Here is a 14065-nt window from a genome sequence, read left to right as displayed (position 1 = left end):
GTACAGTGAAATTTTATTTCACTACAATTAGAATATATATCATCAAGAAGATAAATAATAACAAATTCTCAAAGTGATATGGAGAAAAAAGCATACTTATATATTGTTTCTGGCATTGTAAGGTAGTATAACCACCAAGGAAATAAGTATGGAATCATCATATTACCTAGACAGACCACTCCTCAGTATTTGTCCAAAATATCTAGAGCAAGCACACTATAATGATACATAAATACCCATATTCATAATAGCACAATGCACACTAGCCAAATTATGGAAACATATTAAGTGCCCTTTAACAGATGAATGGATAAAAAATGTATATATCGCAATGCTGTTTTCCAAATCATAAAGGATGACATTATATCATTTGCAGAAGAATGGATGTAATTTAAGAACATCATGTTGTTAATAAAAAATCCAAATTATTGAGGAAAATAATGCAAATCTAGAGAACTAAAGGTATATATTTTCTCTTTTTTGGGGGGTGGGTGTACTGGGGACTGAATTCAGGGGCATTTGACCACTGATCCACAACCCCAGCCCTATTTTGTATTTTATTTAGGGACAAAGTCTCACTGAGTTGCTTAGCATCTCGTCATTGCTGAGGCTGGCTTTGAACTCATCATCCTCCTGCCTCAGTCTCGGAGCTTCTGGAATTACAGGCAGGTACCACCCTGGCTTATATTTTCTCTTATACGTAAAAGCTAGAGAGAAAAAAGCAAAGAAGTGTTTTCAAGAAACTAAAAGAGAATCCAGTAAAACACAATAGTAGAAGATTAGAATCAGGGGAAGAAAGAGGAGAAAGGAAGGGAATGTACTAGGGAATAAGCATGTACAAATATATTATAATGATTCCCTATATTATTTATAATTATGAAGCACCACTAAAAATTAGAAGTGTTAAGAAAAGTACTCTGGTAATAGTTTTTATATATAGTTGTACGAAGGAAAGAAGAAACACCAAGAAACTAGTTAAGCTACTGTAAGTGGGTTATAAATAAGGCTAGTATGACTTAAATTAAAGTAGTAGCAATAAAGATTAAAGGAAGAAACAGATATAAAGAATGGACAAGTTTTATGAAAATAAAAATAATTTTTAGGGGACTGGGATCATAGCTCATTGGTAGAACACTTTCCTGGCATGTGTGAGGCACTGGGTTCAATAAAGGTATTATATCCATCTACAATTTTTTTTTAATTTAGTACTGTTTTTGTTTCTAGGATTAAGCCTTTGTTCTGGCTGGGGGAATCTATAAATTATCAATTATATTAAACATATTGCAATAAATAAGTATATTTTATTTATTTATGTATTTTGAGAGCAACTTTTAACCATTATATTCTGTCTAAAAGAAAATGGCAGATTTAATATCATTGATACTATCCAAATTAGCCAGTTTATTTTAGTACAAAACCCTTGATCTCCTAATCAAGTGTTCCGTGTTTTATAAATTACTGATTTATTTATTTATTTGTTCATTTGTTTGTTTATTTTACAGTACTAGGGATTCAACCCAGGTGCACTCTACCACTGAGCCACATCCTCAGACTTTTTTGAGACAAGGTTTCACTAAGTCACCCAGACTAGCTGTGAATTTGGAATACCCTACCTCTGCCTCCTGAGTAGTTGGAATTATAAACTTGCCCCTCCATACCCAGAATAATGTAAACATTTTTCAAAACATTTACTCATCTATTGTGTTTAATATCATATCAACTAAATCACATTTAAAATATATTAATTACAATTACTTTTTCATTTCTTCTTAGGTGAGCATTCCACAACTGGTGTGTTTTCTTTTCTTCATTTCTTTCTATGATCACTTCAGTAACCATTGGAGTTACTGCCTTGAAAAACACAATCCTGATATTCACGTTGCTGCTGCTGCTGTTTCATTGGCTCTTCCTCACAGACGCCATTCGTATTATTATCATCCCATAGATTTTCCTTTTCTTAGAATGGACATTTAAAAAATCTGCTAGCGAGCTGGGGTTGTGGCTCAGTGGTAGAGTGCTCACCTAGCACATGTGAGGCCCTGGGCTCTATCTTTAGCACTACATAAAAATAAACAAATAAAATAAATGTATTGTGTCCAACTACAACTAAAAAATAAATATTAAAAAATAAATAACTAAATAAATAATCTGCTACCTCTGTGGCAGCATATTTTACTTCATAAATTTCTGGGTCTATCTTCTTTGGAATATTTTCAACAGATTTTTCAGTTCTGATTTCTGCTACTTCTTCAGAAACATCAGGACACATAGACTGTAAACAACTAATATTTAAAATTTTTCCTTGAATACTGAATATTCTAGCAGCATCTGGGTCTTGAAATACTTTTAATTCTAGTTCATCATCAATGCTTACCTCCAAGGTTTGCCACTGTTCAACTGAAGTCTGCTCAGGTTTAGTGATATAGGTATTAAAATATCCATGTCCTAAACAACCAATGTGGCTAGAACACACTTTATTAACAATGCCCTATTGGAATAACATAGGAGCTCAGCATCTAGTTGCTCTCTGATACCAGTGCATTTCCATTTAAGGTAGTGGGATGATAGGGCAATGTGACATTGGTGCAGCAGAGCCACCAGGCAGGAGTAGGGGTTATTCACCAGAGTACAAGCAAAAGCATAGGTGGGAAACTCTAGGCAAGACAGGAAGCCTACCAGTCTTACTACTGGCCCAGAGGAGGAAACTTGGCCACAGAAACTCAGAGCAACCAGGAGCCATGTGACTCATTCAGGAATATGCTTTTGTTGTTGTTGTTGTTAAACAATTTCATTTTACATATTTTATTTTTTAGTTATATATTTTTTTAATTTTATTTTTTAATTTTTTATTGATATTATTTTTTTAAATATCTTGAGTCATGAATGTTAAGGAGGCATAGAAATCCTCAGGTGAAATGGTCTTTTTTTGTATAAGTGGTTTTTGACTACTACTCAGTCCCTAAAATTATCAGAATTTCTGTCTTTTTAGAAACTCTACAGCATGTAGAGGTATGATTAGAGATACCTACTCTGTAGCCACTATTTGCTTTAAGTGCTTTATGTTATGCACATGAGATATGCTGTCATACGATAATGTTTTTAAAAACAAATACCTGACCAGTGATATGAGTAAGAGATTTACACTTGGGTTCATTTGACACTACAAAACTAAACTATATGACTCTTTAATGATGAACTTTTGTCTTAGTAACTTAAAAACTACTTCAGGTGGCTTTCATTGGCTTCAATAGGCTGTGCTAGAGTCCTTTGTTTCTACTAGAAAATGAAACACTTATAATCATCCTAAATTTCCAATTGAAACTCTTGCTCTAATATTTAAAAAGTTGTTCTTTTTTTTCTTCCAGAGGTTTTTAATTAGTCTGTGTATATGTGGATTCATTTTTTCAGTTTTTATGACAACTTTACAAGACATTAAAAAGGATGATTTGTGGTGACATTACTTTTAAAGCTACTGAGAAACACTGTCTATGATTTTCACAACTGAAATTATCCCCAAAGTATAGGAGCATAATGTAAGCCTGAATCATCATTATTATTTCCTTAAAAACTTAGGTTTCAATCTACCATGTCATTTGCATGGCATCTTGTCTTTCTTTAGGTCTGCTGAATTTAGAAAATCATGAAATACTTCCATTAAAAAATGGGCAATTTTATTAAAACTTCAGGTATCTATGTTGGTGTTGCAAAATATTCCAAATTTAGTGGCTTAAAATGAAAACCAATTTATAATTTTGCATGTTTCTATTGGTTAAATAGTCAGCTCTTCTGCTTCATGAGGTATCAAGTTGAATTGTGATAGGGCTAGGCATTTCAAATTGGCAACATGAAGACCAAGAAGGTATATAAACCGTGTGCTTGGTTTTGTAAGAAAGGAATTTCCATATCTAGTGCTAGACATTGTGAAAGAAAGAGAACCTTTTACATATTATCTATCAATCAATCAATCAATCTATCTATCTATCTATATTGATACCTATCTGTATCTATAGCTATATATTCGTTGTAGTTGGACACAATACCTTTATTTTATTTATTTATTTATATGTGGTGCTGAGGATCAGACCCAGGGCCCTGCACATGCTAGGCGAGCGCTCTGCCACTGAGCCACAACCCCAGCCCATCCATGTCTAGTGCTTTTTAAAACATGGCACATGAGTTTTCAAATAGTGCTCCAAGAGGTAGTGGTGGAAGATGTGGAACTCCTAAAGTACACCTCAGAATTTAAATAGTCATTTAAGAGATATTTCTATTGCTCAAATTAGGCTAAATGCCCAGTCCACATCAAGGACAGGGAATAAGACCCCACTGTTTAATGAGGGTGTTGCCAGCTTACATAATAAAAGAGAATATCAATGGGACATATGGTTCTAGTTATCTTAGGCAATTAGTCTTAAACAAATCTACTTCAGGTTAACAGAATTTAATTGAAAATGGATAATTGCAAATGATTTCACTCACTGATCTCAATAATTTCCCAGGTAACTTTTAGACAACTAGTGAGATTTTAAAAATACATTAGTCATTTTTAATAACTTAGAGTAAAAATGTATTTTTCTTGCATGAAATTTAATTACTAAGGGACTTGTAATATTTTTGCAACTCCAATGAATTAATTAGAATTCTATTGCCAACATCTTGTGTGTGTGTGTGTGTGTGTATGTGTGTGTGTAGTGAAAAAGAGAGGATAGAGACAAAGACAGAAAGTGAAATAATTGGCTCATCCCAGTTCTTCCTTGTGAGAAGTCAGCCTCTTTTCTTCTAAGGCTTTCAACTAATTGGACGAGGTTCACCCACATTATGGATGATGATTTTCTTTACTTAAATTATATGGATTTAAATATTAATCATGCCTAAACGTATCTTCATAAAAACTGCTACAATATTCTTTGATCAAGTCCCTAGGTGCCATTGTCTAAGTGGATGCATAAATATAGCCATCACATCTCCAAGTGACTAATAAAATATGGTTACTCAAAATATTGACTAAGTCAACAAATTATTGATTACTCATAGGAGTTAATCTAGACATTGTGAAAGAAAAAGAACCATTTACATATTGTGTATTTCTTTATAAATGGGTGATTCACCTAAGTTTTGTTGAATGAGTAGTTATCAAATATTGTTGCAAATCAATGTGGGTAACAGTGAATATTAAATTCCAAACTGATTCAGTTAGGTAATAAAATTATATTGCAACCTAAGATGCTGGTTTATTCCATAACTACTATCACCACTATCCCAAGTAATGGGCAGTCATCATAATTTTTTATGAGAAATTTTCATAACAAGTCAATTTATTTAAAAGATATTGCATTAAAACTGTTTTATTACTTTTTAAATAAAAATACAATTTTCTGACTATAAATTATATATAATTGATACATGATAAAACATTTCTGTAAAAAATTAAACATAAATTTAAATCATTTTATATATGATAGAAAATTTAAAATATCTGAGATTCAAAGAAAATAATATCATATATAAAATATCATAATATAAATATCATATATAAAATATCACCTATTATGATTCTATGTAGAAATAATGTTTCAGGAAGCCAAAAGTGAAATAAAAAATAGAATGCATGACATTTATGACAGAGTGTTCTCAGTTTTAACTTCTGTGCAGAAAGTGAAAGAAACCAAGATTGGGAAGAGAAGCTGGGCTATAATATGATCAAAATGAAATGTCAACTGAGAACATGGGGAATTCCATGTGAATGTGTTTTCCAATCAAAATGATCATTGTCCCTTTTTAAGACAAAAGGTTTTTAAATGTCATTTATTTTCCAATAGGTTCTTTTTGATTTTCTCAATAAAATTTGCTCTCCTTGGTATATAATTTTATCAGGGCTAAAATTTAGTTCGTTATTGCTATTGGGTTGGGCTTTTTAAGTGGTGGTAGCTTAATCAGTTGTTCTGAGTGGGAACCCCTACTATTGTTCTCATACATGCCTTTTGTTTGTTCTGTCAGGACCATTCCATTCATATTCTATAAAGCGCTGATGATCATGACTGGAAAATATTGACTAACCTTGTAATTCTTTCTACTCAGTTTTTTAGTGCTATTTCCTGGTAGATAATCTCTAGAGGACAATATTTAGTACATACTTTCATAGGGCCATCTACATGACTCTACTCCTGATATTTCAATTTTCTTTTTCTGGATTTCAAACTATCAGGCAATTTGGTATTGCTTAATTAAATTGATTCACACACACACACACACACACACACACACACACATACACACACACACAGCAAGGGCCACCTCCTAAAATAACTTAGATCACAAAGTGAACCACCCACATTTCTTCCCATTATTCTCTTATAAACTCATCTTGAGTGAAACTGTAACATAGCTTCAGAACATTTATTCTTGATAAAAATATGTGCCTGTTAATAAACATAGTGTGTTAGCTTTTAATGTCTGTGAATATAATTCCTGATAAGAACAACTTAGAGGAGGAAAACTAAATTTTGGCACATGGTTTCAGAGCTTCCTTCCATAGTCAGCAGGCTCCAAGGCAAAAACATCATGGTGAAAGGGCATGATAGAGAAAAAACTCTTTAGTTCATGGCAAACAGAAAGCAGACAGAGAGACAGAGAGAGGCAATTTGGGTTTCAACTGTCAAGGCAACAGGTGTGGAGCTGCCTAAGTCCTTTGGGGCCCACATCTTACTTCCACATGACCCAGACACCAGACATAAAACTACAGGACTTAATATTTTCCCAGCTGTGTTTTAGCTTTGCTTTAGTCCCATTTCTTATTTCCATCCCCCTATTCTTCCTCCTTGAATGGGAGTGTTTACACTGAGGTATTTTATAATAGAAGCATGAAATTAGCTTTTAATTTTTACAGGAACTTACAGCTAAGAGTTTCCCATGAGTCTTGGACAATTTGGATGTGGACTTTTTAACAATGCTTGAAATATTAAGACTATGCAGAAATTTGGAGGTGGTCCAACTGCAGTTTGCATTGAGAGATGGGCATAAGCTTTTGGGGGCCAGGGATAGAATATAATTATTTAGATATAGAATTTCATCCCCCAAAAGGTCATGTGTTGAAAGCATCATCCCCAATACAAGGTTAAGAGGTAGAGCTGTTAAGAAATCATAGGATCTAAGGGTTCAAAAATCATCAGTGGTTTAATCCATTTCATGAATTATTAATTTTGATGAACTACTAGGTGGTAACTGTAGGCAGGTGGGGCATGACTGAAGGAAATCAGTCATGGGGGCATGGCCTTAGGGCTTATATTTTTTTTTTTTTTTTTAATTTTTTATTGTGGGTTGTTCAAAACATTACAAATTTCTTGACATATCATATTCCACACTTTGATTCTAGTGGGTTATGAACTCCCACCTTCACCCCATACACAGATTGCAGATTCACATCAGTTACACATCCATTGATTTACAAATTGCCATACTAGTGTCTGTTGTGCTCCGCTGCCTTTCCCATCATCCACCCTCCCCCCTCCCCACCTCTCCCCTCCCCTCCCCTCCTCTCTCTCTACCCCCTCCACTGTATAACCCTGAGGGTCTCCTTCCATTACCGTGCAATTTACCTTCTCTCTCCCTTTCCCTCCCACCTCTCATCCCTGTTAAATGTTAATCTTCTTCTCCTGTTCTTCATCCCTACTCTGTTCTTAGTTACTTTCCTTATATCAAAGAAGACATTTGGCATTTGTTTTTTAGGGATTGGCTAGCTTCACTTAGCATAATCTGCTCTAATGCCATCCATTTCCCTGTAAATTCTATGATTTTGTCATTTTTTAATGCAGAGTAATACTCCATTGTGTATAAATGCCACATTTTTTTTATCCATTCGTCTATTGAAGGGCATCTAGGTTGGTTCCACAGTCTTGCTATTGTGAACTGTGCTGCTATGAACATCGATGTAGCAGTGTCCCTGTAGCATGCTCTTTTTAGGTCTTTAGGGAATAGACCAAGAAGGGGAATAGCTGGGTCAAATGGTGGCTCCATTCCCAGCTTTCCAAGAAATCTCCATACTGCTTTCCAAATTGGCTGCACCAATCTGCAGTCCCACCAGCAATGTACAAGTGTACCCTTTTCCCCACATCCTCGCCAGCACTTGTTGTTGTTTGACTTCCTAATGGCTGCCAATCTTACTGGAGTGAGATGGTATCTTAGGGTGGTTTTGATTTGCATTTCTCTGACAGCTAGAGATGTTGAGCATTTTTTCATGTACTTGTTGATTGACTGTATGTCCTCCTCTGTGAAGTGTCTGTTCAGGTCCTTGGCCCATTTGTTGATTGGGTTGTTTGTTCTCTTATTGTCTAATTTTTTGAGTTCTTTGTATACTCTGGATATTAGGGCTCTATCTGAAGTGTGAGGAGTAAAGATTTGTTCCCAGGATGTAGGCTCCCTATTTACCTCTCTTATTGTTTCTTTTGCTGAGAAAAAACTTCTTAGTTTGAGTAAGTCCCATTTGTTGATTCTAGTTATTAACTTTTGTGCTATGGGTGTCCTATTGAGGAATTTGGAGCCCGACCCCACCGACTGTAGATCGTAGCCAACTTTTTCTTCTATCAGACGGCGCGTCTCTGATTTGATATCAAGTTCCTTGATCCATTTTGAATTCACTTTTGTGCATGGCGAGAGAAAGGGATTCAGTTTCATTTTGTTGCATATGGATTTCCAGTTTTCCCAGCACCATTTGTTGAAGATGCTATCCTTCCTCCATTGCATGCTTTTAGCCCCTTTATCAAATATAAGATAGTTGTAGTTTTGTGGATTGGTTTCTGTGTCCTCTATTCTGTACCATTGGTCCACACGCCTGTTTTGGTACCAGTACCATGCTGTTTTTGTTACTATTGCTCTGTAGTATAGTTTGAAGTCTGGTATCGCTATACCGCCTGATTCACACTTCTTGCTTAGCATTGTTTTTGCTATTCTGGGTCTTTTATTTTTCCATATGAATTTCATGATTGCTTTCTCTATTTCTACAAGAAATGCCATTGGGATTTTGATTGGCATTGCATTAAACCTATAGAGAACTTTTGGTAATATCGCCATTTTGATGATGTTAGTTCTGCCTATCCATGAACAGGGTATATTTTTCCATCTTCTAAGATCTTCTTCTATTTCTCTCTTTAGGGTTCTGTAGTTTTCATTGTATAAGTCTTTCACCTCTTTTGTTAGGTTGATTCCCAAGTATTTTATTTTTTTTGAAGATATTTTGAATGGAGTGGTTGTCCTCATTTCCATTTCAGAGGATTTGTCGCTGATATACAGGAATGCCTTTGATTTATGCGTGTTGATTTTAAATCCTGCCACTTTGCTGAATTCATTTATTAGCTCTAATAGTTTCTTTGTAGAGCCTTTTGGGTCTGCTAGATATAGAATCATATCATCTGCAAATAGTGATAATTTAATTTCTTCTTTTCCTATTTTTATGCCTTTAATTTCTTTCGTCTGTCTAATTGCTCTGGCCAGTGTTTCGAGAACTATGTTGAAGAGAAGTGGAGAGAGAGGGCATCCCTGTCTTGTTCCAGATTTTAGAGGGAATGCCTTCAGTTTTTCTCCATTCAGAATAATGCTAGCCTGAGGCTTAGCATAGATTGCTTTTACAATATTGAGGTATGTTCCTGTTATCCCTAGTTTTTCTAGAGTTTTGAACATAAAGGGATGCTGTACTTTGTCAAATGCTTTTTCCGCATCTATCGAGATGATCATATGGTTCTTATTTTTAAGTCTATTGATGTGGTGAATAACATTTATTGATTTCCGTATATTGAACCAGCCTTGCATCCCAGGGATGAATCCTACTTGATCATGGTGTACAATTTTTTTTATATGTTTTTGTATCCGATTCGCCAGAATTTTATTGAGGATTTTTGCATCTAGGTTCATTAGAGATATTGGTCTGTAGTTTTCTTTCTTTGAAGTGTCTTTGTCTGGTTTAGGTATCAGGGTGATGTTGGCCTCATAGAATGAATTTGGAAGTTCTCCCTCCTTTTCTATTTCCTGAAGTAGCTTGAAAAGTATTGGTATTAGTTCTTCTTTAAAGGTTTTGTAAAATTCTGCTGTATACCCATCGGGACCTGGGCTTTTCTTAGTTGGTAGTCTTTTGATGGTTTCTTCTATCTCCTCAATTGATATTGGTCTGTTTAGGTTTTCTATATCCTCCTGACTCAATCTGGGCAGATCATATGACTTAAGAAATTTATCTATGCCTTCACTATCTTCTAATTTATTGGAGTATAAGGATTCAAAATAGTTTTTGATTATCTTCTGTATTTCTGAAGTGTCTGTTGTGATATTGCCTTTTTCATCCCGTATGCTAGTAATTTGAGTTCTCTCTCTTCTTCTCTTCACTAGCATCGCTAAGGGTCTGTCGATTTTGTTTATTTTTTCAAAGAACCAACTTTTAGTTTTGTCAATTTTTTCAATTGTTTCTTTTGTTTCGATTTCATTAATTTCAGCTCTGATTTTAATTATTTCTTGCCTTCTACTTCTTTTGCTGTTGTTTTGCTCTTCTTTTTCAAGGATTTTGAGATGAAGTATGAGATCATTTATTTGTTGGTTTTTTCTTTTTTTAAGGAATGAACTCCAAGCAATGAATTTTCCTCTTAGAACTGCTTTCAATGTGTCCCATAGATTCCGATATGTTGTGTCTGTGTTTTCATTTATCTCTAAGAATTTTTTAATTTCCTCCTTGATGTCTTCTATAACCCATTGATCATTCAGTAACCTATTGTTCATTCTCCAATTGATGTATGCTTTTTCCTTCCTTCTTTTATCGTTGATTTTCAGTTTCATTCCATTATGATCAGATAAGATGCATGGTAATATCTCTACTCCTTTATATTGTCTAAGAGTTGCCCTGTGACATAATATATGATCTATTTTTGAGAAGGATCCATGTGCTGCTGAGAAAAAAGTGTAACTGCTTGATGTTGGGTGGTATACTCTATATATGTCAATTAGGTCTAGGTTATTAATAGTGTTATTGAGTTCTATAGTTTCCTTATTCAACTTTTGTTTGGAAGATCTGTCCAGTGGCGAGAGAGGTGTGTTGAAGTCTCCCATGATTATGGTGTGGTGGTCTATTAGACTCTTGAACTTGAGAAGAGTTTGTTTGACGAACATAGCTGCACCATTGTTTGGGGCATAAATATTTATGATTGTTATGTCTTGTTGGTGTATGGTTCCCTTAAGCAGTATGTAGTGTCCCTCTTTATCTCTTTTGATTAACTTTGGCTTGAAATCTATTTTATTTGATATGAGTATGGACACGCCTGCTTGTTTCCGAAGTCCATATGAGTGATATGATTTTTCCCAACCTTTCACCTTCAGCCTATGTATGTCTTTTCCTATCAAATGCGTCTCCTGTAGGCAGCATATTGTTGGGTCTTGTTTTGTGATCCATTCTACTAGCCTGTGTCTCTTAATTGGTGAGTTTAAGCCATTAACATTTAGGGTTATTATTGAGATATGGGTTGTTCTTCCAGCCATATTTGTTTATTTCTGTTACTAAACATTGTTTGTTTTCCTCTTTGATTGTTTCCCCCCCCCCTTTACTGTCCTACCTCCCACTGTTGGTTTTCATTGTTATTTTCCATTTCCTCTTCCTGTAATACTTTGGCTAGGATGTTTTGAAGAGATGGTTTTCTAGCTGCGAATTCTTTAAACTTTTGTTTATCGTGGAAGGTTTTAATTTCATTCTCCATCCTGAAGCTTAATTTCGCTGGATACACAATTCTTGGTTGGAACCCATTATCTTTCAGTGTTTGAAATATGTTATTCCAGGATCTTCTAGCTTTCAGAGTCTGTGTTGAAAGATCAGCTGTTATCCTGATTGGCTTGCCCCTAAATGTAATCTGCTTCCTTTCTCTTGTAGCTTTTAAAATTCTCTCCTTATTCTGTATGTTGGGCATCTTCATTATAATGTGTCTAGGTGTGGATCTCTTATGATTTTGCACATTCGGCGTCCTGTAGGCTTCTAGGATTTGGGATTCTGTCTCATTCTTCAAGTCTGGGAAGTTTTCTTGTATTATTTCATGGAATAGACTGCTCATTCCTTTGGTTTGGAGCTCTGTACCTTCCTGTATCCCAATGACTCTTAAGTTTGGTCTCTTAATGTTATCCCATATTTCTTGGATGTTCTGCTCATGGTTTCTTAACAGTCTTGCTGAGCTGTCTATGTTCTTTTCCAGTTGAAATACTTTGTCTTCATTGTCTGATGTTCTATCTTCTAAGTGTTCTACTCTGTTGGTAGTATTCTCCATTGAGTTTTTAAGTTGGTTTATTGCTTCCTGCATTTCTAGGATTTCTGATTGCTTGTTTTTTATAACCTCTATCTCCCTGTATAGTTGATCCTTTGCTTCCTGGATTTGTTTGCGTAATTCGTTGTCGAAGTGATCTTTCATTGTCTGATTTTGCTGTTTAATGTCTTCCTTGATACTCCAGATCATCTGAAGCATGTATATCCTGAATTCTTTATCTGACATTCCATCTGCTGCAGCTGTTACCTCTTCTAAAGTTGCGTTGACCTGCATTGCTTGTGGTCCTTTCTTTCCTTGTCTTTTCATACTGCTTGCGTATCTTTCCTGCAGGTGCGGGCGGCGGCTCTGCTCTCTCCTTATTCCAATTGGGGTGTCGTGGCTACCACGCCGGCAGGTCACTGGGCCTGTTCTGGGAGCTGGTGGCGGCTCTGTTCTGCCCCTACTCCAATTGGGGTGTCGTGTCTGTCGTACCAGCAGGCCACTGGGCCTGTCCTGCTGGTCGGTCGCAGATCTGCCCACCTTTCGGGCACGAGTGGAGGCTCTGCTTTGCCCCTACTCCAATTGGGGTGTCGTGACTACCCCGCCTGCAGGATGCTGGGTCTGTTCCTGGCAAGGGAGGCGACTCTGCTCTGTCCCTACTCCAATTAGGGTGGTGTTTGTACCCCGCCGGCAGGCTCCTGGGCCTGATCCGCCGGTCTGTTGTAGGTCTGCCTACCTTGAAGGCGCTGGCGGCGGATCTGCCCTGCCCCTCCTACCACGCCTGCGGACCCCTGGGCCTGATCTGCAGGTTGATCACTGGTCTGCTCACCCTGCGGGCACGGGTGGCGGTTCCGCTCCACCCCCACTCCAATTGGGGTCACGTGACCACCACACCGGCAGGGCCTGATCCGGGCGTGGGATAAGGATCTGCTCTGCCCCTACTCGAGTTGGGGTGACGTGTGTACCACACTGGCAGGCCACTGGGCCTGACCCGCCAGGCTGTCACAGGTCTGTTTACCTTGCAAGCGCGAAGGGCGGCTCTGCCCTGCCCCTCCTACCACGCCCATGTACTACTGGGTCGTGGGTCTGCCCACCTGGCGGGTGTGGGTGGCGGCTCCGCTCCGCCCCCTCTCCAATTGGGGTCACGCGGTCACCACGCTGGCGAGCCGCTGGGCCTGCTCCGGGGGCTGGCGGCGGCCCGGCTCCTTCCCTCCGGCTCGAGGACAAATTGAGGAGACTCGGGTGACTGAGCCTCACCCCCCTTACCAGAAGACCAACTGCTTATGTCACCGCTGGTATTGATGAAGATCTCTCCTCCACCGCTTTCTGCTGACATCAGATCTCTGCCATGTTGGTATCCTATGCGAATGGCAGCATTTCGTTCCCCTTGCCAGGCAACCCAAGCAATGGGTGAGTCCTGACCTGCCCTCAGCAGGACCCGGACCGAGACACAGTTTCCGCGGGCTCCTAGCCCCGGTCCAGGGAAGTTCCGGGAGCCGGAACTCGGCCGCTCCGTGCTCGGTGTAAGCTCCTATAAGTGTAGGCTCCAAGAAGCAGCCCCCGCGGGCTCAGTTCCGGGAGCCGGAATTCGGCCGCTTAGTGTTTGGTGTATGCTCTGATAGTAGCAGGGTCCAAGAAGCAGCCTCCGCGGGCTCCGCAGCCCTGAGCCAGGGCGGTTCCGGGACGGTTCCGGGAGCCGGGACTTGGCCGCCCCGCGCTCCGTGTTCACTCCGATAAGATCAGATTTTAAGAAGCCCCCAGGCGCTGAACCCTAGCAATCTGTCTGCAAGCCGCAGGCAAATTGCAGC

General features: G+C 38.0%; 1 pseudogene; it reads right to left on the bottom strand.

Annotated features, from left to right (window-relative positions):
* Positions 1-2740, bottom strand: part of LOC124081618 (DNA-directed RNA polymerase I subunit RPA43-like) — a 72410-nt pseudogene extending 69670 nt beyond the window's left edge.
* Between the last annotated feature and the right edge of the window lie 11325 nt (positions 2741-14065).

This window comes from Marmota monax, unplaced genomic scaffold (assembly GCF_021218885.2).
Source record: "Marmota monax isolate L192 unplaced genomic scaffold, Marmota_monax_Labrador192_F-V1.1 WCK01_AAM20220418_F8-fsc00067, whole genome shotgun sequence".
Lineage (NCBI taxonomy): Eukaryota > Metazoa > Chordata > Mammalia > Rodentia > Sciuridae > Marmota > Marmota monax.
This window is presented reverse-complemented; position numbering and strand designations above follow the sequence as displayed.